This window comes from Tupaia chinensis, unplaced genomic scaffold (genome assembly GCF_000334495.1).
Source record: "Tupaia chinensis unplaced genomic scaffold, TupChi_1.0 Scaffold144100_1, whole genome shotgun sequence".
NCBI lineage: Eukaryota > Metazoa > Chordata > Mammalia > Scandentia > Tupaiidae > Tupaia > Tupaia belangeri.
Genome location: NW_006203954.1, coordinates 23867 through 46474, shown reverse-complemented (window position 1 = coordinate 46474; position 22608 = coordinate 23867). Strand labels below are relative to the sequence as shown.

The following is a 22608-nucleotide window of genomic DNA, read 5'->3' as shown; positions in this document are numbered from 1 at the left end:
ATTTTTGCTGTAGGGTTTGTGCACTCACTAGAGAGACAGAAAACGAGAAATCACACACACACACCCCCGATGGATGGCCATGCCCCAGTCTCTTCTCCATTCTCCTCTCGGGATCTTAGGCACAAATGTATGCACCCACCATGAGTTTCAAGCTACTGGGTCTGGGACTCGAACCACAGTTGACCACGTGGGAACCCAGCAACAGCCATTACGCCAATTGCTGGTCCCATGGATGTAGATGTTTTTAGAGTACAGTTTAGGGACCAGCAGTCGGTGTAATGGCTGTGTCTCTGGACTCCCATGTAGTCAACTGCGGTTCAAGTCCCGGACTCAGTGGCTTAAATGCCGTCAGTGGCTTAAAATCAAGCCGGGGGCGTGTGCCTGGTCCCATGGATGTAGATGTTTTTAGAGTACAGTTTAGGGACCAGCAGTCGGTGTAATGGCTGTGTCTCTGGACTCCCATGTAGTCAACTGCGGTTCAAGTCCCGGACTCAGTGGCTTAAATGCCGTCAGTGGCTTAAACTCATGCCGGGCGCTTGTGCATATGTGCCCAAGATCCTAAGAGAATGGAGAAAGGATTGTGGCATGGCCATACCCCCCAGAGGGTGATTTATCACTTTCTGTCTGTCTTTCTCTTTCTTTATGGCAAGCACATGTGCCCTATAGCAGAAACCTCTCCACAAAAAAAAAAAAGAGAGAAAGAAATGAAGAGTACAGTTTAATTTACTTTGCTGGGAACTTTTTAAATATTTCCATATTATTTTGAATACTATACATTTATATTTATTTTTTGAGTGCCAATCTTTCATGCACTGTCATTCGTGAACTATGTCTCTGCAAATGTATTTATTCTTTTTTTTTTTTTTTTGAGAGGTTTTTCGCTATAGGGCGCGTGCGCTTGCCAGACAGAGAGACATAGAGACAGAAAGTGAGAAATCACCCCCAGGGTGGATGGTCATGCCGCAATCCCTTCTCCTCCATTCTCCTCTTGGGATCTTGGGCATGTACGTACACACGCCTGATGTGAGTTTAAGCCACCTGGTCCGGGACGCGAACCGCGGTCGACTACGTGGGAGTCCAGCGACATAGCCATTACGCTAACTGCTGGTTCCCTGCAAATGTATTTATTCTTATCGTGTATTTATTAGATTAACTTAATGGTAATATATTTAACTTTTCATTGTTCATTGGAGTTGTTGGGGAAAAGTAATTTTCTTTGGCTTTAGGAATGGATTAGGGAGTAAGGAAATGAAAGGAGTAAGGGTATGCTGTTCTCTATTGAATTCTCTCTCTCTTTTTTTTTTCTTTTTGAGAGAAATTTTTGCTATTGGATATGTGTGCTCATGAGATAGAAAGCAAGAAATCATCCCCTAGAGAGGATGGCCATGCCACAATCCCTTCTCCATTTTCTTCTTGGGATTTTGGGAATGAACACACACGTGCCTGGTGTGAGTTTTAAGCCACCGGATCCGAGACTTGAACTGCAGTCAACTACATGGGAGTCTAGCAACGTAACCATTACACCATCAGCTGGCCCCTGAATTCTTTTTAAGACTAGAGTGAAAATACAGATACCTGCAGGGAAATCCAAGTACTTTAAAGAGGGGTTAAGTCAGGAGAGAAGTGGGTATGTATTTGTTAGTGGGGTGGAATCAATGTAGGTAGAAATTGCAGTTACTAGAAGGTAACACTACTGGACAAGGTGGGGACCCGAATGGTAGTGGTTAGGAGCACAGGTAGGTTGGACCCTATGTAAAAGCCTAAATAGAGAAAATTGAGGTAAGCCCCTTTGGTGGAGATATCTCCTAGCAGTAAAAGCTTAATTATAAGGCTTAAAATTATATCATGATGTGAAGTATCCAGCAGAGTTGCTGGGATATTACATGCTCTATAAGTCATAGTGTTTGTTTATTTGTGGTTTTTTTGGAGAGGGTTTTTGCTGTAGGGCATGTGCGCTTGCCAGACAGAGACAGAAAGCAAGAAATCACCCCCCAGGGGGATGGCCATGCCACAATCCCTTCTCTTCCATTCTCTCCGGATCTTGGGCACACAAGCACACGCGGCCTGCATGAGTTTAAGCCACTGGGTCTGGGACTTGAACCACGATTGACTAACATGGGAGTCCAGTGACATAGATTAGCCATTATGCCAACTGCTGGTCCCAAGTCAGTTTTTGAAAAGATAAAACATTTGACAGATATTTATGAATAAATGCTTTGGTCAAGTATTCATTTACAGGTAATTCTTACATGATTATTGCAGAGAGAGAACAAAAGCACTTAAGCCGTAAGAAAAGAAAGGATGATGGGACCAGCAGATGGCATGATGGCTATGTCACTGGACTCCCATATAGTCGACCACGGTTCGAGTCCCAGACCCGGTGGCTTAAACTCATGCCAGGTGCTTGTGTGTGTGTGTGCGTGCCCAAGATCCCAAGAGGAGAATGGAGGAGGGATTGTGGTGTGGCCATAGCCCCTGGGGAGTGATTTTTTTCGCTTTCTGTCTTTCTGGCGAGCTCATGTGCCCTGTAGCAAAAAAACAGAACAAAACAGAACAAAAAGACACTCCCCCCAAAAAAAATATGAAAAGAAATAAAAATAAAAGAAAGCATGATGTGGAACATTTTTTATTATTAACTACCCTTATTGACAATGATAATGGCTTTACTATATTTTTTATATTTCTAAATAGAGAAAACACACAAAAAATATCATTGTAACTTTTTTTGTGCTTTGGTTATAGGGTTCTTGTGCTCACCAGAAAGAGACAGAGAGGGAAAGTGAAAAATCTTCCCCCAGGGGAATGACCATGCTGCAAACCTTTCTCCATTCTCTTAGGATTTTCAGCACCCATGCCTGGCATGATTTTCAAGCATGGGAGTCCAGCACCTTAAGGAATACAGCACTTAAACCACTATGCCATTTGCTGACTTGTTTTTTTGTTTGTTTGTTTGATTTCATTTATTTGTCAGATGGTGCATGTGCTTGCCAGAGAGAAAGAGGGAGATGGAGAAACCACTACACAGTTGGATGTGGTCATGTCACAGCCTCTTCTCCATTTCTCTGTCTTGTAGGGGAATTGGCACACACCCACATGTGACTGGCATGTTTTTCAAGATTCTGTACAAGACCTTTTTTTTTTTTTTTTTTTTTTTTTTGGGGGGTTTTGTTATACGGCACGCGCGGGAGCTATAGGGCACGTGCGCTCGCCAGACAGAGAGAGGCATAGAGACAGAAAGCGAGAAATCACCCCCAGAGAGGATGGTCACGCCGCAATCCCTTCTCTTCCATTCTCCTCTCGGGATCTTGGGCACACACGCACATGCGCCCGCGTGAGTTTTAAGCCACCGGGTCCGGGACGTGAGCCGCGATCGACTTCGTGGGAGTCCAGCGATATACCCATTACGCTAACTGCTGGTTCCCCTGTACAAGACTCTTAAATGCATCAGCAACCATGTAGGATCTGGCAGCATGAACAGTTAGGCCATGTGCCAGCCCGTAACTATTACCATTATCTAGTTCCAGAATTTTCTTTCCCAGAAATTTTTCATTGCCCAAAACTTATTCTTCGAATGTATTAAGCAGGAGCACCCACATACCTCCTCCCCATCAGCTAGTGGTAATTTCTGATCTGTTTTCTGTCTCTCTGGATTGGATAATTTCCATAAATGAATTCATATTCAGGTTTGGTTTCTGGCTTCTTTCACTTAGCATAATGTTTTCAAGTTCATCCATGTTGTAGCTTGAATGTATACTTAATACTTTGTAATAATTGAATAATAGTCTGTTATTTAGATGGTGTTTTGTTTATCCATTCATATGTTGATGAACATTTGGGTTGTCTCTGCTTTGTAGCTGCTGTGAATAAAACTGTTGTGAATTTTCTTGTACAAGTGTTGTGTGGACTTTTTTTTTCTTGGATAGATATCTAGGACTAGAATTGTTAGATCATATGATAACCCAGTATTTTAACTTTCTGAGGAATTGCCCAACTTTTATTACGATTGTTTATTTCTACTAACGTGTGTTCTTATTTTTCTGTATCTTTGTTATAATTTGTAAAATTTTACCCATCAAACCTTTGAATACTTAACCGTATGCAAGGCATCTTGCTAAATAAATTCTGTGTGAGTTTCAAAGAAGGGCAAAACAGGATTTTCCAAAGTGACAAGTTTTTGACCCACGGAGAGCTAAGATAAACATTTATAACTGTCCTAGAACAAGCAAGTGTTAGTGTCCAATAAGGCACAATTAAAGTTCTTCAAAGATTACAGAGGGAGAGAATTAGAGGAGACTCTTGAGGAATAGAGAAAGGTTTATTTCATGTCTTTATCAGAGTAAGGAATTTAATCCTAATCTCTAGTTGTTGGGAACCCAGAAATTTCTGAGCAGGATAATGATATAACTTGATTATGGATTTAGGAGCAGAGAATGGCAGCCAAGACGAGAAGCTGAGGCTGATGGTAGAAGAGAGTAGTACTTGGTAAGGAGCGAGTTTTTTAAATCGGAGAGTTTGGGACTTTTTCGGAGATTTTGGGCCTTTTTTTTTTTTTTTTTTTTTTTTTTGGAGAGGTTTTAGCTATAGGGCACATGCACTATCAGAAAGACAGAGACAGACAGAGAGAGAGAAAGTGAGAAATCATCCTCCCACCCCCACCCCCCCCGGGGCATGGCCACGCCACAATCCCATCTCCATTCTCCTCTCGGGAACTTGGGCACACATGCACACATGCCCCACGTGAGTTTAAGCCACCGGGTCCAGGACTCAAACCACAGTTGACTACATGGGATTCCAGCGACGTAGCCATTATGTCATCTGCTCCCAGGAGAGTTTTGGACCTTAGAGAGTGACAAATACAAATGGAAAAGAAATAAAGGAATAAATAAGACTTGCAAACTTTTCTTTTTTTCTTTCTTCTTCTCTCTCTCTCTTTTATTTATTTATTTTTTTTTTTTAAGAAAAGATCTTGTGAGAGTCTAGCAGGTAGCCTGGTAGTTAAGGCTCTGGACTCTCCACATGGCTGACAACAGTTTTAGTCCCAGATCAGCAATTTGAAAATCATGCCCAGGCACAGGTGCTTGTGTGCTCAAAATCCTGAGAGGAGAATGGAAGAGAAGGGTTTGCTGCATGGCCATTCCCCCTATGGGGTGATTTCTTAATTTCCCTCTCTGTCTCTGGCAAGTGTACATGCCCAATGGCAAAAACCTTAAAAAAAAAAAAAAGGAAAAAAAGAGCTTACTGTGTCTTTGTCCTCCTGTCTCAACCTCCCTAGTACCTGGACAGCAGTTGCATGCCACTACCCCCAGATTATTAATTTTTAAAGAATTATTTAATTTTATTTATTATTATATTATTCACTAGAGAAAAAAGGAAGGACAGAGAGAGGGAGAGAGGAGGAAGGGAAAGTGAGAAAGCAAGTCACCAGATCCAGCTCAAACCTCAGTCGAACATGTAGAAGTCCAGTACCTTAGCCAGCACGCCACCTGCTGGCCCCTTTCGTCTATGTTTTACTGTGGGCAACTACTGTGGGCTGGGAATTGAACCTCGATCTCACACGTGGTCTCTGCCTGCCAAGTAGCAGCATCTAACAGCATTGTGCTACCATAGTTGGGTCTCTGTTTTCCCTAGATGTCATCTATTTCCCTTACTTTAAACATTGTATACCACATACTAACAGTTCTCAAAATTCTACCTGTAGAACAAATTTCTTTGCGCTCCATGCTTTATATTTGCCATTTGTATTTTAATTTTTCACATTATGAACACTGCAGTCAGTAAAGTATGTACCAACAATGAGACAGCTTTAGCGTTTAGAAGTGTGGAGCATACTTGACTGTTTCCAAAGGGATATGTGATGCAGGCTTCATTTCAGATGAGCTGAATTGACTGAATTACTGTCTGCTTTTCAATGTTTTAACCATTCCATGGCCTCACTGAGGCTAGTGCCTTTGATTGTTGATGTTTTGAATATGAATATTTGCCATTTGCAGTCCTTCAAGGCAGGTAATTCAAGTGAATTTGCCATCTCTAAGGGAGTCATGGCCTGTTCCATGTCCTGCTTATTTGCAAACACCACTAAAATGGCTTTTCTCAGCTCTTCTTCCTTCAGTATGGCAACTAACTATGATTTGGAAATGCCAGTTGTGACTACTACAAAAATGACTACATCTGTGTTTGAATAGGTAGAATCCCAGACTTGGAATTTAAGGTTTTTATATGTCAGCACCTCTACATTAAATCCAGTACTAGGTATAGTAGTAACGACTTCTCCAACTTCTAATCCGTACAAAATTGTGTTTTTTTCTGCTCCGTCTAATCTCAAAATGAAAATCCTCATTTCCTGAGTTCCAAGCAAACTGGAAAATATACTTGAGAAAAAAATCACCCATGATGAACTGCAGTCTGTCCTTACCTGTCCTGAGAGACAGGCTCTGGCTATGGCCCTAGGTGATTTTCTCACCAACTAGGTGAGCCTGCAAGTTCCACAGACTCAGGCAGGGGGGCACCATGCTATATTTAACACATTTAGGGAAAAAAATCTTTTTTTTATTTAATACTTTTTTTTTTTATTATTTACTATAGGGCACGTTCGCTCACCAGAGAGTGACAGGAGAGACGGAGAATGAGAAAGCAGTCCACCAGGTCTAGGACTTGAACTGCAGTTAGTCATGTGTGAATCCAGTGCCTCAGCTACCACACCACCGCTGCCCTCCCCAAAAGAAGAACTTTATATTTCCTCCAAGCTAGGTTTTTTGGTTTTGTTTTTTGTGTGTGGGATTTTGTAAATTTTTTTTTTTTTGAGAGGTTTTTGCTATAGGGCATGTGCGCGTGCCAGAAAGAGAGAGACAGAGAGACAGAAAGAGAGAACACCACCACCACCACCACCACCCCCCAGTGGGTGCAATTCCTTCTCTTCCATTTTTCTCTTGGGATCTTGCCCAGCATGAGTTTAAGCCACCAGGTCCAGGACTCAAACTGCAGTCAACCACAAGGGAGTCCAGCGACATAGCCATTACACCAAACTGCTGGTTCCCCCCAAGCTAGGTTTTCATTTTTTTTTTTTTTTAAAGTTCTAAGAGTATTTTAAGTGATAAGATTTTGTCAGAATTTTTCAATATTAAGCAAAAATCCTCCAGTTATTCTATAAAAATAGCCACAGCCCCAAAAGGCACCACTAGAGAACTTTAAGTATTTGCAGAGCAGAGGCCAGACAGTGGCATAACAATAAAACATTACACTCTTAGGCCAGCAGGTGGCGTAGTGGTTACATCACCACTGGACTCCTCCACATGGTCAATTGCGGTTCAAGTCCCAGACCCAGTGACTTGAAACTCACCTGGGCACATGTGTGTGCTTAAGATTTCTGGAAGAGAAAAGAAGGGATTGTGGCATAGCCATCCCCCCAGGGGGTGATTTTACACTTTTTCTCTCACTGTCTTTGTCTGTCTCTCTCGCAAGCGCACACACCCTAAAGCAAAAAAAAGGGGTTTTTTAAATAAAAAACATGACACTGAGGCAATCATACATGGGAACATTCCCATTTGAAATCCAAAGACTTTCCTAATTACCTTGGACATGCTGGCACTTGGTCTTGATCGGGTGCTAGCTGAAGGCTGGGGAAGTATGGTGTCAAGACCCTTTAGAGGTTGCAGTCACTGTCATAGGAAAAGTAAATAAACGTTAAAAAAATGTAAACAAAGGGGTGTGTGGGTGTGTGTTTTCAGTTTGCTATAGGGCACATGTACTTGGGGCGGGGGGAAGGGGAGAGAGAAATCATAACAATTCACCCCCCTCCCTCCCCTCCATGAGGACAGCTGTGCTGCAAGCCCTTCTCCATTTTCCTCTTGGGATGATTTTGGGCATGCACACACCATATGTGGCATGTTTTTCAAGCCACTAGGTCCTGGATTCCAACTGTGCATTTGGCATATGGGATCTAACCACGTTTTTTTTTTTTTTTTTTTTTTTTTTTTGAGAGAGAGGTTTTTACTATAGGGTGTGTACACTTGCCAGAAAGAGAGACAGGAAGTGAGAAATCACCCCCCAGGGGGGATGGCCATGCTGCAGTCCCTTCTCCATTCTCTTCTTGGGATCTTGGGCATGCACGCACACATGCCCAGCATGAGTTTAAGCCACTGGGTCCAGGACTCAAACCACAGTCAACTACACGGGAGTCCAGCGACAGAGCCATTACGCCAACTGCTGGTCCCGGGATCCAACCATCTTAACCTCCATGATGCCTACTGGCCCCGAAAGTGTTTTCTGTACAAAAACATTTAACCAATAGAAAAGGTAAAATGTTCACTCTACCTTCCTAATAAAACCATTATGGTATTTTCATATGTTTTCTTTAGTCTTTTACTGCTTCTCTTACTCGTTCTCTTTCACTAACATTTCTGTTTCTCATGCATCTCCTCCCAGTTGCCTGTCTGTGCACAGGCCACACTTTGGCATAACTTTACACCCTAGGTATTAGGGCAAATTGAGAGTTAGTGGGTGCGTAGTTGTTACCAGATACATAGCAGCTCTAGAACTTTAAGTATTTCTTCTGCCGTCACTACCTCCATTAGGGAAACAGGATTGGTTGTGTAAAGGACTGGAAAGGTAATATGCAAGCTGTCAGCTGGAAAATTGGAATGTGCCTAGTGGTGATGACAAGGGGAATTGTGTTTAAAACTTGAAGCTTTTTCGTTTGCCTTTAACAGTTTTATCACCAAAACAGTGATTCATCTCCTTGTACTTCAGGTTCTCTGTGGTTTCAATTATAACTCTTTAAGAAAGGAAGTATGCAACAAATAGTTGGTTACATCTCTTGCAATAGGAAGTTCGATTTATTGGTATTTTTCCAGAAGAACTTTTTACAGGGACTGTATTATTTCAGAACTTATTTCAGGAACAGTATTGTCAAATACTTATCCTTGGAAGTTACAGGTATATGCAATTTTGAGTTATACTGAAAAAATAGTAGCCAGTCAGCCTTTACTTCCTATACCAGTGAATAATTTATTGTCTACCTAGTTGCACAAGATAGAAGTCAAGAGTATGAGTCAGGACCAGCAGTTAGCATAATGGCTATGTCGCTGGACTCCCATATATTCGACCATGGTTCGAGTCCTGGACCTAGTGGCTTGAAACTCACACTGGGTGTGTGTGCGTGCGTGCCCAAGATCCCGAGAAGAGAATGGAGGAGAAGGGATTGCGGCGTGGCCATCCCCCCTGGGGGGGGGGTGATTTCTCGCTTTCTGTCTCTCTGACGAGTGCACGCCCCCTATAGCAAAAACCTCTCCAAAAAAAAAAAAAGTATGAGTCTGTGTTTCTCCTTTAACCTACATATTCCATCAGTTACGAAGCCCTACCAGTTTTACACCTTCCTATGTGTTTTGGGAATTGACTTCTAATTTTTTAATATTAAATGCTGGTTTTCCCCTCAGTGTGTCTTGAAATTAGTCCTAATAAAAGTCTCCACACTGGGCCAAAGTATGAATGTTGAGGCATTATTCCCTAAACTAGCTGTTCTTTTTGCAAGCAGGCATTAAATTCCTAGCCAGGGCCAGTGTACAAACCAGCTCTGTTTTAGCTCACTAAGAAAGTACGCACTTGCTGTGTAGCGCTTGTGTGCTCACCAAAGAGAGAAGGGGCTGGGGAGAAAGTAACATGCACACATACACATGCAGGGTGATCATACCACAATCCCTTTCTTCCATTTCTGCTGCAATCTCTTTTCTTCTATTTTTCCCTCATTTCCAGAGTTGAGGCATGTCCAGTAGGTTTCTCAAGTCACTGGGTCTGGACTCAAACCACACTGGTCAGCCATTTGGGATTCAGCCACCTTAACTACCAGGCCACAGACTGGCCCAGTAGTTCTTAATCTGTTGTGGATTTTTTTTTTTTTGTATTTTAGAGATTTTTGCTATAGGATGCGTGCAATCACCAGAAAGAGACAGGGAGAGAAAGTGAGAAATCACCCCCTGGAATGATGGCTACGCCACAGTCCTTTCTCCTCTATTCTCTTCTCAGGATTTTGGGCTCGCACACACCTGACGTGAGTTTTAAACCGCTGGGTCCAGGACTTGAATGTCGTCCTACTATGTGGGATTCCAGTGATGTAATCATTAGGCCATGTGGTTATCACCTTAATCTGTTTTATTTCATCCTTTTCATGCTGTCTTCTGTTTTTGTGTTGCTGTCATGTTTTTGTGTTTTTTTCCCTAAAGCTTTGTTCTTAATGGTCTCTATTTTTTCTGATCTTAACTTTTTTTGGCTTTTCTTCATTCTGTTTCTCTAGGTCTGCTTTATTATTTTCTCATATGAGTGCTATGGCCAATATATATTTATATTGAGACAAATTTTTAAAAAAGCTTTCTCTCTCTTCTCTCTTTTAAATAATGGCCAAAGGAGGCACACGAGTTCACGATGTGGCCAGAGGAGTCACACGTGTCCGATGCCCCCCCCCCCCATGTGGCACGGTCGTGCTGCAATTCTTTCTCTTCTGTTTCTCCTCTCTGTCAGGATTTTGGGGATGCATGCACATGCGCTCAGTGTGTTTCTTAAGCCACCAGCTCTGCGATCGCAACCATAGTTGGCCATGTAGGATCTAGCTCCCCATGCATAGAGCTTAACCACTGTGCTACAGGGTCAGCCCAGTAATTTCATTTATTTTTACACACACAGGCACACATTTTTGTTGTTGTTGTTTGTTTTTTCTATTTTTGCCATAGGGTGCATACAGTCACTAGAGAAGGAAAGTGAGAAACCACCCCCCAGGGGCAAAGGATGGCCATGTCACAGTTCCTTCTCTTCAGTTCTTCTCTTGGGGTTTGGGGTGTGTGTACACACTTACATCTGGCATGATTTTTTAAGCCACTAAGTCTGAGACTTGAACCATGGTCAGTCATGTGGGAATCCAGCACCTTAACTACCAAGTGACTTGCTGGCCCCAAGGGAAAAAAAAAAAGCTTTTTTTAATTTTTTAAATTCTAAGACATTTTTGTCTTAGGACACGTGCTCTCACTGGAGAAAGTAGAGGGAAAATGAGAAATCACCCCCAAGGGTTGATGACCATGCCATAATCCCTCCTCCTTCATTCTCCTCCAGGGATCTTTGGGGCGCATGCACGCATACCCACTGTGAGTTTCAAGCCACTGGATCTGAGATTCGAACTACAGTCAGCCATGTGGAAGTCCAGTGACATAACCACTACACTATCTGCTAATCCCCAAGAGAAAAGATATTTAAGAGAAAGAGAACTTGAGAAAGCAAGCCACCAGGTCTGGACTCAAACAGCAGTCAGCCCTCAGAGAGTCCAGCGTCTTAACCACCACACCACCTTCCAGTACCAAGAAAGATATTTTTAAACCTAATTTTCCATTAGATACTGTTGAAGCTATTATGTTGCAAATTTACTCAGTATTCCTTGTCATTATATTTTAAGTATTTTGAATTTTCTTATTATTGGCTCCTTTTTTTCATAGCAGAAAATTATTATTCCGTTTTTTCCTATTATTTAACTTTTTGATCATTTCCCAGTGTATAACCAACCTCCAGTTACCACCTCCTCTCTTGTATGGATTCCCTCCTCACCTTATTAAGATTGTACCATCTGTTCAAGGTGCCTTGCTGCATGGAAGCCCTCAGTCTGCTTGACCACCATGTCCTTCTGCCAGGATACCCTGCTGTCACTTGTTCTGCATTGGGCTGCTCACCTACTGGTACACTCTCCTCTTGATGGTGAATGAGATCTGAGGCCCTGCACTGGATTACTGCTTCCTCCCCTGTTCCCCTCCCTCACCCTCACAGGTCCCCATCATCTGTCTGCCACTCGTGGATTTTCACCTTTCCCACACCTAATGACTTTTGGACAGGATTTCTTCAGGGAGGAGAGGAAGAGTGGAAACTACAAGAGAAAGTCATTTTTAAATTTTAGTGTAATTCTCAGAGAACATAAAGTATTTTATTCTTTGGAACTAATAGAAGTTTATTTCAACTATGTATCACTAGTTTTTATGACCTTCTTGTGTTGAAGGAATGTATAGTCCATAGTGATGCATGGTCTTTGGTATCTGCAAGTTCTGCATCTGAGGATTTAACCCACTAGATGCAGCCAGTGAGGAGATGTAGGAAGGAGGCCTCTGTAGAAGATTCTGAAGTTTGTGGTTTTTTGAATTTGTATCCAATGCTAAGATTACATAAGTATTAAAATATATGGGAGGATGTGCATGGGCTATATGCAAATACCGTACCCTCTTATATTTTGAGCAGCAGTGTGTTTTGGTACCTTTTGGAGTCCTGAAACCTAAAGATTCCAGTACCCTAAAGATTCTGAGGAACAACTGTGTATATTTAAGCTTATCAATTATATTATTTAAATATTTTATGTGCTCTGTTAATACTTTATTTTTTGAGAGGTTTTTGCTATAGGGCGCATACGCTCGCCAGAGACAGAGAGACAGAGAAAATGAGAAATCACCCCTTGGGGGGTATGGTCATGCCACAATCCCTTCTTCATTCTCCTGTTGGGATCTTGGGCACGCACGCACACGTACATGGTGTGAGTTTAAGCTACCGGGTCCGAGACTCAGACCATGATCAACTACGTGGGAGTCGACTTTTTTTTTTTTTAAAGAGTTGCTTCTTTCCTGGGACCAGCAGTTAGCATAATGGCTATGTCGCTGGACTCCCATGTAGTTGACCACGGTCTGAGTCCCGGATCAAGTGGCTTAAACTCACGCTGGGCGCGTGCGCGTGCATGCCCAAGATCCTGAGAGGAGAATGGAGAAGAAGGGATTGCGGCGTGGCCATCCCCCCTGGGGGGTGATTTCTCACTTTCTGTCTGTCTGGCGAGTGCACATGCCCTATAGCAAAAAAAAAAAAAAATCTTTCCTTTTATTTAATAATAATATTTTAAAATTTGCTATAGGGCACATGCACTCACCAGAGAGAGAGAAAAGGCGAGAAAGCAAGCTACTAGGCCCAGAACTTTAACTGTAGTCGACCATGTGAGAGTCTAGCACCTTAACCACCATACCACCTGGTGGCCCCTGTTCTCTTTTTTTTTAATAATTATTTATTTTATTTTTTATTTATTCATTCGTTGATTTTTTTTTTTTTTTAATTTGACCAGAGAGTGAGAGAGAGGAAGTGAGAAAGCAAACCACCAGATTCAGGACTCGGACCCCAGTCAGCCATATGGGAGTGTCCAGCGCCTTAACCACCATGCCACCCACTGGTCTCGCCCCTGTTCGCTTAATTCTCTTTAAATATTAGAAGTATATAAAAGTATAGGTGGATAGTAAATGGTACCCATTATTCAGCCTGAGAAATGGATGTATTACAGGTACAATTAAAAGTCCTCTGGGTCCACTTCTTGATTCCTTTCACTTTTTTCCCTATCTTGATTTACTATCTGGAATTTGATATTTATTCCCTTGAAGTTAAAACAGTATAGCGAGGCTGCTGAGTTAGATTCATGAGAACTACCTCCAAACTCGAATTTACTAATGTGGCCCAGAATTTACCACAGATGTAAAAATTCTCTCATATCAAAAACTTAACTAGGGGGACCAGCAGTTGGCTAATGGCTATGTCACTGGACTTCCATGTAGTCGACTGTGATTCGAGTCCCAGACCCGGTGGCTTAAACTCACGCTGGGTGCGTGTGCATGCGTGCCCAAGATCCCGAGAGGAGAATGGAGGAGAAGGGATTGCAGCGTGGCTGTCCGCCCGAAGGGGATGATTTCTCGCTTTCTGTCTGTCCATCTGTCTGTGTGTGACGAGCGCATGCTCCCTATAGCAAAAACCTCTCTCTCACAAAAAAAAAAGAAAGAAAGAAAGAAAGAAAGAAAGAAAAAGAAAAAAACAAACTAGGGACCAGCAGAAGGCATATGGTTATGTTGCTAGACTCCCACTTAGTCAACAGCAGTTCTAGTCCTGTACCCAGCAGCTTAAAACTCACAAAGTGGAGGAGAAGGGATTGCAGTGTGGCCATCTGGGGGTGATTTCTCTCTTTCTGTCTCTCTAGTGAGTGCACACACCCTATAGCACATATCTCTCTAAAAATGAAATAGTAATTAGGTGGTTGATGTCTGTGGTACTATACCAGCAAACTGACTATTTGACCAAATGGCAAGCTCTTCCATCTATTAAAGAAAAATCTAAATCTAAAGGACTCATTAATTTGGAGTTGTGATTACCTTTGATAGTTAATTGGGGAAATATTATATAAAAAACTGAACTGTTAACGTTGTCTTTTTAGATCCTTTAGAGATTTATATTCATTTGTGTTGTTAGAGGCAGTGACAAATTAATGTCTAAATTAGGGAACCAGCAGTTAGCATAATGGCTATGTCACTGGACTCCCACATAGTCGACCGCGGTTCGTATCCTGGACCCGGTAGCTTAAAACTCATGCCGGGCACATGTGTGTGCGTGCCCAAGATCCCGAGAGGAGAATAGAGGAGAAGGGATTGCAGCGTGGCCATCCCCCGTGGGGGGTGACTTCTCGCTTTCTGTCTCTGTGTCTCTGTCTGTCTGGCGCCCTATAGTGAAAAAACCTCTGCACGCCAGTCCCACCCGAGCAGGCCTTCGAGCCAGCCCTGTAGCCCGCTGGGGGCTGGAGTCTCAATGACACTGGCGTGTGAAGGAAAGAAAGAGAGGAAGCATGATAAATTCGTGTGTCCTTCTAATGATGGAAATGGATCCAAAGTAAGTGACTTCTCTACTGAAGCAGTTCTTCATCACTTTCCAGTAGCTCAGTTCAGTTTTTGGACAGGGACAGTACAAGTGAAATACAGAAAACTGAAGAGAATAAAACTCATTTTGGAACTATCTTTCTCCTCGACTACCCCTTACTTCGGAAGCATGATAAATTCGTGTGTCCTTCTAATGATGGAAATGGATCCAAAGTAAGTGACTTCTCTACTGAAGCAGTTCTTCATCACTTTCCAGTAGCTCAGTTCAGTTTTTGGACAGGGACAGTACAAGTGAAATACAGAAAACTGAAGAGAATAAAACTCATTTTGGAACTATCTTTCTCCTCGACTACCCCTTACTTCCTATCTTTTACTTTATAAAATTTTGCTTTCAATTTATAAATAGTGAATACCAAAGAAGTAGAATATTCATTTTGGAGCTTTATACCAAGAAATTTGCCTTAAAAGCTGCTCTACTGTGGAGGGAAAAGTATATCAAGTTCCTGTCTGATTCTTAACAAGATTTCTTACATCCTTAGATTTTGAAGGTTAAGACAGATGTAAATACCTGTGTGCACACCGTTTAGCAGTTGTGTAAAAATACTGAGATTTATATTTTAAGGGCTTTGTCATGCGGGTGTTTTGCCACTGTAGTTGACTGCTCGGATCTTTTCTAGTGTTTCCATATTATATTTTTAATCTGTCACCTTGATGACATTATTTGCCCACACATGAGTCCACCTGTTTTCTAGCTATGACCTTGTCATAAACAGTGTTTGCGCTCTGTGCAGATGTCCATGTATTACCTATTTAAGCAACATCATAGTGCAATAACTCAAGGAAGTTGAATGAGGTGAACATAGACATAGTTTTTTCCCCTTCCCCCCTTTTTCAAATGAAACACATACTTTTATGTTCCCCTCCCCCCTTCCCTTTTTGGAAACACATCAGGAACTCTAGATAGTTTAAGATGAGCAACTGAGGGGACTGAGAGAGTGAGCCACACGGAGCCTGACTTCTTTGTGCTTGCCAGACTAATTAAGCACCCTTATAACAAGAAAACCTCATGGGAGATCCAAGCTAGCAGACTCAAGGACTTTGAGAAACAGGACCACAGAGTTTACACTCTGGGATCCTGACCATGGGATTGGATGCCTCACCTTGCTGAGAAGAGACACTGGACCTAAGTGGCGCAGCATGATTTTGTTCCTGCTTGGCTAAGTTTCTCAACACCACAGTCAGCAAAGTCACCTACAGCCACCTTTGAAAAACATGGAGAGCATCTATCCCGAGGAGAAGGTAGATTTGGAGTAAGCCGTCATCAACATAATTCCTCCGATGGCTTTTTAAACAATGGACCCCTACGAACTACAGGAGATTCCTGGCACCAGCCTTCCCTTGTTCCGCCATGATTCTGTGGGCTCTGGTGTCTCTAAGGGAGCTTATGCTGGAATCACAGGGAGTATATCTAGTTGGCATGGCTCTTCCCGAAGTCATAATGGCATGAGCCAGTAATGGAGGTGGCTCAGGAAACTATTGCCACTGGGATGGCAGTTTCCACTCCCGGAAAGGTTGTGCCTTTCCAGAAAAGCCACCTACAGAGATTAGGGAAGGAAAGAAAGAAGACAAGGTGGAAAAGCTGCAGTTTGAAGAGGAAGATTTCCTTCTTTGAATCCAGAAGCTGGCAAATAGAACCAGCCTTGCAGACCTATTGGGACCCCTTCTGGAGTGTGGGAAAACCCACCTAGTGCCAAGCAGTCCTCCAAGATGCTAGTCATCCAAAATATTTCCAAAGAGGATCCTGCTGCTGCCTTCTCTGCTGCATTCACCTCACTAGGATCTCATCATGCAAATAGGAACAAATCATCAACCATGGTTCCAAGTGTCTATAAGAACATGGTTCCTAAACCGGCACCACCAACTTCCAAGCCCAATGCATGGAAATCTAACAGAATGGAACACAAATCAGCATCCCTTTCTACTAGCCGGGAGTCTGCTTTTACCAATCCAATTTATGTTACCAAATCAGTGGTACTGGCTAGTGGCACAGTTCTAAGTTCTCCCAAAGAGAGCCCCTCCAGCACCACTCCTCTAATTGAGATCAGTTCCTCTCATCTGACCAGGTTGACCCGCAGAACCACCGACAGGAAGAGCGAGTTCTGAAGACTCTGAAGGATGACCAGAATGAGACTTCTCAGAGAACAGAGACTGTGAAGGGATGGAGGATTTGGAGGCACTCTCTAGAAGCAGAGCACAGATTGTTGAAAGCAATGGGATGGCAGGAGTATCCTGAAAATGATGAGAATTGCCTTCCCCTCACAGAGGATGAGCTCAAGGAGTTCTACATGAAGACAGAGCAGCTGAGAAAAAATGGCTTTGGAAAGAATGACTTCTTGCAGAGCCACTGTTCCAGCCTGTTCTCCCCTTGGAGACGCACTTGTAAAGCAGAGTTTGAAGACTCAGACACAGAAACCAGTAGCAGTGAAACATCAGACGACGATGCCTGGAAGTAGGCATATAAATGCTCACAGTTTAGATTGACCCAGTAAACTTGGCTTGTGTGTTTAGGGAGTATACAAAAGAAATCATTCTTTTCCTTTTCTTATGTTGTTCAGTACTTCATGAACAAGGGAAATAATCATATCCCGAAGAGAGCGATTGGCTTGTTTAGCTTTTGTTGTTGTTCTTCCCTGTTACCTGCTTAATAGAGAGATGTTTGTGTGGTGAGAAAAGATTTTTTAAAATAAATACACAAACACACACACTCAAACGCACATACAGTATACATGGGGCGATGCACAGGTAGAGGCTGGCAGTTCAGAGAGGAGGGGACACTGTCTGCAATAGCTTCTACTACCAGCCCTTGGGGCACTCATCCCTGTGCTCAAGCAATCATTGCCAATGACAAAGTGACTCTTGAAGTTATAATTGTATTAAACTAATGCTAATAATTGGGATATTTTATTTTATTTTTGGCTGCTCAGATAACTTTAGCCCTTAACCAAGCATATGTGTTTTGTTTTGTTTTGTTTTTCTTTTCCTTTTTTGGGTACAGCTGTAAGATATTTGAATACAGGAAATGTGTTATTCTTACAGCCTTGATATTCAGGGTGGATTGTAAAATATAAATTTTTGTGAGATTTCAAAGATTAAGATTATTTTGATAACATTATTTACAGATTTAAAAGATGTGGTTATCACAAGTATGTTGAAGGGGAAAAACTACTGCATAAAATAACTAATTTGGAACAAATATTTTGCTTCCATTTAGGTAAAAAAAAAATATATATATATATATATACACACACACACATATATATATATAACTGTGGATAGGACAAACGGTTGGCATAACGGCTATGTAGTCAGCTGCGGTTCAAATACCAGACCCTGTGGCTTAAAACTCATACCAGGCACGTGTGTGTGCGTGCCCAAAATCCTGACAAGAGAATGGAGGAGAAGGGATTGCGGTGTGGACATCCCCCCTGGGAGGGGCGACTTCTCTCTTTCTGTCTCTGTCTCTGTCTTTCTGGTGAGCACACATGCTGTATAGTAAAAACCTCTCAAAAAAAAAGTATACATATATAACTGTGAAATTATTTATACTTATATTTTTGTCATTTCTATGCCATGTGCTTTGAAGTTTTTTATGAGGTGCATATATACATAGAATTGTTATTTTCCTTTGTCATAGGTCATGTGTGCTCTACAGAGAGAGACAGAGAAACAGAAAGAGAGAAAGAGAAGAAAGAGAGAAAGAGAGGAAGAAACTCCCCCACCCAATTAGAGCATGATGATTCCATAATCCTTTCTCCTCCATTTCTTCATCCTGTTGGGATTGTAGCATGCATTCTCATGTACTGAGCATGTTTTTCAATACACTGGGGCAGGGATTTAAATCATGGTCAGCTGTGGGATCTGGTTCCCTTCATCTCTAGGTTACACAGGCTGCCCATGTCAAATGTTTTTTTGTTTGTTTTGCTTTAAACCTGGAGAAATTTTTTATTTATATTTTACGTACTCATTTTATTTTGGCTCTTACATATTTTTGTTTTTCTTTTCTTTTCTTTTCTTTTTTACATTTTTACCTCATTTTATTGATTCACAAATACCTTTAACTAAAAATATGGACAAAGCTAGAATCTAGTGACAAGTGCACTTTAATTTTCTTCTGAAACTTTATTTTATTTATTTATTTATTTATTTATTTGGAGAGGTTTTTGCTATAGGGCACTTGCACTCGCCAGAAAGACAGAGAGAAATAGAGAGACAGAAAGCAAGAAATCACTCCCCTGGGGGCATAGCCACGCCACAATCCCTTCTCCTCCATTCTCCTCTCAGGATCCTGGGCATGCACGCACATGCGCCCGGCATAAGTTTAAGACACCAGGTCCGGGACTTGAACTGCAGTCAACTACATGGGAGTCCAACGACATAGCCATTATGCCAAATGCTGGTACCTTCTGAAATTTTTTTAATTATTAATTTACATTCATACCTAGAGCATTGTCCCAGCATATAAAATGTGATTTCCCATCCAGAATATACTGTATAGTGGCTTAATCATACATATTATCATCAGTAATTTTCCATTTCTAGTTTCATATATATCAATATGTGTATTTTTATATTTTACCCTTATTTCTTACCTTCTGTCATTTCCCACCCTCCTCCCACACTATCTCAGGTGTCTACAGCGGTTTTCGATTCTTTTTTTCCCCCACATTTTATTGATTCACAAAATTTCTTAAACAATCTAACTACTTTCAATAGCAAGTTCGGCTGACATATACTTATCTGTGAATACGTGTTTGACTTTAGGCGTGAAACTCTGAGTAGAATGAATATACTATAAGGTAGCACCTGGCTGATGCTATATAACTTACTACAGTCATTAAATTGGTATTTTTAAATATATTTTTTAATTTCAAGAAAGGCAGTCTTAGCTTTAATAAATTAAAGAAATGTTAACAAACTTTGCTTAAAACTTAAAGCCAGGAAACAGAATAGGATTCTGCTCAAATAGTAGGTACATGAACGTATCAGCAGCTCAAAACAGGACAAAAAATTTTAAAACTGGGAAACAAAACCTAGAAGAAAATCAGCAATATTTTAGTCAAAAGTCATAAAATTCTATTTCACTAGTTCAGTCTCATGTACTTAATATTTTTTGTTGTGGTTTGATCTACCTGATTAAATTCTGGGATATAATATTCAACTCCAGACTTGTCTCCATGATTAAGTTAGCCATATTCTTAGTTTTTAAACTCTCATTTATATGTGTCAGTATTTAATTTCCCTGGCATAACACTCCCTTGAGAACTTCTTGGAGAGCTGGTCTGGTGTTGGTAAATTCTTTCAGGTTTTGTTTATCTGAGAATGCTCTTGTCTTTTCTTCCCATAGGAAAGATAATCTTACCAGGTATAATATTCTTGGTTGCAATTGCTTTCCCTTAACACTTTGCATATATCTTCCCATTCTTTCCTCACTTGCATTGTTTCTGATGAGAGGTCTGCTGTTACCCTGATGGGATATCCTTTGTAGGTAACTTGACATTTCTTTCTCTCCAATCTTAGTATCTTGTCTTTGTCTGTGGTTTTGATCAGTCTGGCTATAATGTGTCTTGGAGAAGATCTTCTTGGGTTGATTCTATTTGGAGTCCTTTGTATTTCTTGGGTCTGGATCTTTGAATGCCTCTCTAGGTTTGGAAAGTTTTCTTGCAGGATTTCATGGAATAGATTATCAATGCCTTAGGAATCTCTTTGCCTTCTGGGATACCAGTTATCCAGAGGTTTGGATATTTGATGGTATCTAGTATTTCTCATATATTATTCTCATTTTGTGGGGAATTTTCTCAGTCATCATGGTGGACTTCTCTAGGCCGGTGATTTTGTCTTCTTCATCTCAGATTTGATATTCTGCATGATCTAGTCTGCTTTTAATACTTTCAAGAGAGGTCTTGACTTCCTGTATTATAGCCTTTATCTTTAAGAGGTCCATTTGATTCTTTTTGATAATGCGTAATTCTTCTTTCAGACCTTGCAAGAGTTTTCTTACCTCCTGGAACTCATCAACTCCTTTCTCCTGCCTCTTCTGCAATTCATTGTCCCTCTTCTCTTGCATCTCTGTTAGGTTTGTCACTATGAATATTCTAAATTCTTTTTCAGACATTTCCATGAGTTTCATTGTACTGTCTGAGGATGAAGAGGAGAGGAATTTTCTTGTTTTCCCATATTTCTTGTGACCTTACAGTGATTTCTAGTCATCTTATGGATCTTGTGTTCCTTTCTAATTCTTGAAGTTCAATCTTATCATTCAGAGGTGTGCAGAAGGAGGTGCTCTGAAATCTCACTTCTGTTCCATTTTCACTCATTGTGCATCAGATTCAGTGGGAATAGAGGAATATTCTGACCCTAATCATATTTGATGTTTGGAAGCTATTCACTTGGACCTGTCTAGACATTTAGTGCATAGAGGCTGACCAGCCAATGAATAAAAATAAAGAATTAGAGAAAAGCAAAGAAGAAGAAAAAATAAAATAAAAAAATAAAAATAAAAATATAATAAAAAAGATAAATTTTAATTTTAAAAAGCAAAAAATGAAAACCGCGTGGTCCACAAAATCAATATTTCAGAGCTGAAATTCAGTATCTATCTCAGGGCCTGGCCTGGGATTGTGCCTTTCCTAAATGGAATGTGGAAAGGCACCAATTAACACAATAAAGCAGGGGCTTGAGAGTCCAGAGAATACTTTACCTTTAAAAAAAAATTCTTTAGTTAAAAGTCACAGAGAGACATAGAGAGACAGAGATAAATGAAGCTAATGAGGCAGAAGTAGCCCTGTCTACTATAAATGAATCTGGAGTAAAAAGTCTCAGCAGAAAATCTTCATTTTTCGATCAAGGAAATCAATATTTCAGAGCTGAAGTTCAGTATCTATCTCCTTTTCTTTACTTTTTATTATTCTTTTTTTAAAAAATTATATCATTATGAACTACTCTTTTTTATTCTTGGTGATACTTCTTATTTTGAAGCTCTATACTTCTGATATTGGTATAATCTCCAAATTCCCATAATTGGTATTATTTTCACATTATTTTACTTTAACCTATCTTCATCTTCACACTAAGGTGACTATCATGTAGACAGCATATTCTTGGTCTAAATTTTTCAGTCTATTCATCTGTTCTTGGATATTTGGGTTGATTCCATGTCTTAGCAATTGTGACTATTGCCTCAATAAACATGGAGGTACAAGTGTTTTTTAGACTGAGTGTATTCCTATCCTTTGGGTCGATACCTAGGAGTAGAATTGCTGGATCATATGGTAGTTCTATTTATAGATCTTTAAGGAACCTCTGTATTGTTCTTCACAGTGTGTTTTTCAAGACACCAGGGAAGGGATTCAAACCATGGTGGACCTTGTGGGAATCCACTCATTTAACCACTAGGCTAAGTGGCCCACTTTGCCTTTTAATAAAAGTTTAGACCAGGAAAATTTAATCCAATTAATAATATGATTGTATTAGACTCTGCCAAATTATGATTTGTTTGCTCATTGTCTACTTTTTTTTTGGAATTAATTACATTACTATTCCATTTTATCTTCTTCACTAACTTATTAGTTATGCTTCTTTTTCAATAGTTTCTATAGTGTTTAAGTTTCTATAGTGTTAAAATATTCATTTTTAATTTTTTTGTATTTTTTCTTGACTAAGAAACTTAAGACTTGGGTACATCAAATAAGAACAATTTCTTTTTTGTTGTTTTAATTAATTAATTTACATTCATTCATAGCCTACAAAAATGTAATTTCCCATCCAGAAGATGCTGCATAGTAGCTTAATCATACATGTTATTGTCAATAATTTTCCATTCCTAGTTTATATATATATATATATATATATATATATATATGTA

At 40.7% G+C, this 22608-nt stretch overlaps 2 pseudogenes; one reads left to right on the top strand and one right to left on the bottom strand.

Annotated features, from left to right (window-relative positions):
* Positions 1-5891: 5891 nt before the first annotated feature.
* Positions 5892-7577, bottom strand: LOC102480125 (ADP-ribosylation factor-like protein 1 pseudogene; annotated as a pseudogene).
* On the top strand, positions 7576-17413 carry LOC102479712 (vasculin-like protein 1 pseudogene; annotated as a pseudogene).
* Positions 17414-22608: the final 5195 nt, after the last annotated feature.